The 3,898-nt window shown below is 31.9% G+C and overlaps 1 long non-coding RNA gene across 1 annotated transcript; it reads left to right on the forward strand.

The window, feature by feature from the left end:
• The first annotated feature begins 1,298 nt into the window (after positions 1 to 1,298).
• Positions 1,299 to 3,045, forward strand: LOC132728337 (uncharacterized). Its single transcript, XR_009625468.1, has 3 exons — positions 1,299 to 1,405; positions 1,883 to 1,964; positions 2,853 to 3,045. It is a non-coding gene; the product is annotated as an uncharacterized LOC132728337 (long non-coding RNA).
• Positions 3,046 to 3,898: the final 853 nt, after the last annotated feature.

The following is a 3,898-nucleotide window of genomic DNA, read 5'->3' on the forward strand; positions in this document are numbered from 1 at the left end:
TAATTAAAATATGTTAGAATTAAAATAAGAAGAAATATCCGATGATTAAATGTGAAATATTTTAAGTACATGTAGTTATTTAATAAAATTGTCAATAAATAAATGATTTGATATTGGCCCTGTTATTTGTCCTCGGGTCAGTCGTTTTGGCCCTCGGCCTTCGGCCTTGGGCCTATACGACTGCCCTCGGACAAATAACATGACCAATATCAAATCACTTATTTATTAACATATAATACACAAACACGTCATAACCTGTAAATAAAATATAGTAAGCTCCCCCTTCTCCTTCTCCCGATGGCTAATGCTTAAGAATATTGATAAGGTTTATTAAAGTTTCCCAATAATATCCTAATTTGTCTGGGTGCGATCTACCGAAGTAATCTTACTCACATTAAAAGAATACTCAAGGTACGAATTAGCAGAACAATACACGTTGCATATTGCGAGGACCTCGTAGCGTAGCTGCAACGCAAATGATAATTAAAGTAATTCAAAGCTATAAGTAATTATAAAAAGTCCTTCTTCTTGTCGTTTATACCCGGAAAGAAACGTTTGGAAGGGCTCCAAATGGCACCAACAGATGTCACTGCAGGTGAAAGAGTAAGTAATGCTCTGTTAACATGGCAGAGTGAGTTATCAATAATTATATGAGATCATTTAAGTTAAAGGATTTTAGGTGTACATGTTTCAATTAAAATATTATAGTTCTGTTTAATTGCATGTCAAAGAGAGTAGTTCTCTATAGATAATTTTAAGTGAGTAGTGATCAACGACCTATGGTCAGTGAGATTTCAGAAATTATTAAACTAGTACATGTATATAGTTTGTAATGGGCAAACATCTATGTGAGCTCGAGATGAATAAAGCCGAAACAAACGGTGTGATATAACATTTAATATTGGAAAAACAATATTTACTTTGATAAAACATCTGGAATCAACAATGTATTATAATGAATTTAATTTGCTGTAGACAGTTTGTTTATTTTTTACCAGTGACATATTCTACTTAAAGTCATAACATATAAAAAGCCTTATACATCAATCAATGAAACATATGTTATCGCCAATTAACACGCCAACAGATAAATTTTTCAGGAGGTAAAAATTTAGAGGAATGAAAAACAAAACGTGTTACACCTATCATTGGAAAATACATAATAAATTAATTCATATGCTTTAAGGCAAGTCTTAATGTTGTTTTTGTAATCTGTTATTAATAAAATCATACTACGATAATATGAAAAAAGACAAATCACCAAATTAGTTCATTATGCCATTACTTTATTACCAGATGTTCATTAATGTTAAATCATTATTTAATTAATGGATGCTGGTACAAGTAATAAATAGACCGGTTTCATTTTAAATAAATCATCTAAAAGGAAGGACTGCACGGCAAAGTAAGTTGACTATTTCCATTTTATGAAAATTTGTTTGCTTTTTTTAGCCTAAGCAGACTAAAGATAATTGTATTAAACAAAGCACACTTCAAAGATAAGTTGAAGGCAGATGATTACTCCTCCAAAATGTTGATTGACCTTTTCGAATGAATTTGGAATGCTTTGTTTAAATATGATACAATTATCTTTAACATTAAGTCACTCTGATTGAATCAACCTTTTACTTATTTTTTGATTATTTGTAAATTGAAAAATTAAAGTTATTTAACGGAAATTTATTATAAGTACAAAGTTAACAAACCATTTATAGCATGTCGCCCACTTTGATGCTTTCAGCAAGGTGCGTGTCGAACTTATCTCGCTTGCTATAGGCACTTTTAAACATTTAATCATTAGTGAAATTCGTTTTGTTCAACATACACTTACATACGGAATTAACACGACTTCTAAATATCCACGTTCTTTTTTATTATACAGGTATAGATTTGTTACAAAATGGTCAAGATTTTCATCACCAGCTTCATAGTCTCCCTTCTACTGTGTTCTGTCTGTGCTGATGGTAATTGATATTTTTTTTTGACAATTTATTTTCAATTTTGAAATATTTTACATCTGTTGAAGTATATTGTTCATGTAAGAGCATTTTGTTTTAACTTTATGCAGTTTTCAACCTCGAAAGGCACTGCAAAGATGATAAGCATGGACTGACTGTATAACAAAGATTGATTTACGAAGCTAGCAACAAATAATTTACCGAAATCAAAATGTTCATTGGAACACATATGAAAGACATATAATGCACCTTCTGTGCATGACCTTTAAATAGGCTTGTATTGTTTAAAACATGGATTGTTTGTCAAAGAATTAAAATTAGTGTTGAAACACGCTGTATTGTTTACAGTGTCATTTTTAAATATATTTTTGTGAAGTAATAACTGCGTGTCGAAAACTTATATCAGTGTTTTTATATTATTTTCTTTTTCATGCTGGAAGTGATCTACATTAAATATTTATCTATAACTTTAAAATCGTTTAAGTACAAGTCAATTGTACATGATTTTATAAAGTTGTAAAGGCATTGGAGTAGGGGAGGGGCGAATGATCCGAGGATTTTTTTCACCTTCCTTCTTTTTTGAGCCAAAAAACACGAAAATATATAAGAGGTTTACAATCTGACAGTCCGGTCTAGTCAATACATTAATCGGAAGTCTGAAATTCAAAAAAAAAATTGTTTAAGTTATTCTTCAGGGATTCGGGGTTGAGAGGGCCGTTGTTACAATTGACTGGTGCATAACTTTGTTTAAACGTGGTAAGGAACAACACTTATGAAGTATGATGAGTAATAATCAGCATAACTAGAACTTTATATTATGATATTCTTTAAAGTCAGAGATGCCAATTTTCTTTAGGTCTATAAAGTCATTTTTATCTGAAAATAATTTTACAGAATGTGAGGTAACGACACCACAGCAAATAGAATGTATGGGCGGACGCACAGAGGGTTTATACTACTCGTACAATGGTGGACAATGTAGGCGTATGTACGGTTGTTTCTCCGCGTACGCAACCAACCTATACAACGAGGAGGAAGACTGCATAACAGCTTGGGAAAATTGTTGAATATGTATATGATACATGAAATAAAAATATATCAATTTAAAAAAGTCTTTGTATATTTTATTTCTCATATCCTGAGAACCACTGCTACTTTTGCAAGCATTTTCACTCACACATCTAAGTTCTAATTGGTATTTAACAGGGTGATAAATGTGATATTTGACATTAACGCGTTCGTTACAGGACGTTCTAGAAACGTCACGCACAGGAAGTCATTGAAATGTGTGTTCGACCAGGCAAAAAAGGAAGCTATTTAATTTAAGTTGTATAGGCGCCTCTCAGTTTCTTACCTGGAAAATGTAGCTTTTTGAAAAACAAAATACACTACTCAGACATGCACCTCCTGAGAAACATGTGTTCGCTGTATAACTCAAATTTCAATTTTGCCGCAAGGGTACACGTCTCATAACGAACATATCGCATTGCTCTGTCTGAAATTTGTCCTTCACATCGATCTCGTTGCATACTATATATATACTCATATTATGCCAAGTATAGGTTTCAATATTGGGCTACATATTAATTTGGGATACAGATATTGAACATACGGAAGCCAAATTGTGTCATTAAGGCAAATACGTTTTAGTACGCTATGAGAGATGAAAAGATATGAAACAATTAACAAATAATGATTCTGTTTTGTTGCATTTTTGCATTTGCTTCTTTTGAAACACTATTCATAGAATTATTAAATTTCTTGACCAGTTTAATAAATGTGTAATATAGTAAAATAAATTGCTGTACGTGTTGTGACAACAACTGAAAAAGCCTATTATATTCTGAAAATTTGAACATTTGGCTGCCATCTTGGATTATGGCGACCGTTTTGAATTCTTATCAGTCATGTTTAATGCTCTTCACAAGAGGTGCACACTC

This window comes from Ruditapes philippinarum, unplaced genomic scaffold (genome assembly GCF_026571515.1).
Source record: "Ruditapes philippinarum isolate M1 unplaced genomic scaffold, ASM2657151v2 ctg10563_1_1_1_1, whole genome shotgun sequence".
Lineage (NCBI taxonomy): Eukaryota > Metazoa > Mollusca > Bivalvia > Venerida > Veneridae > Ruditapes > Ruditapes philippinarum.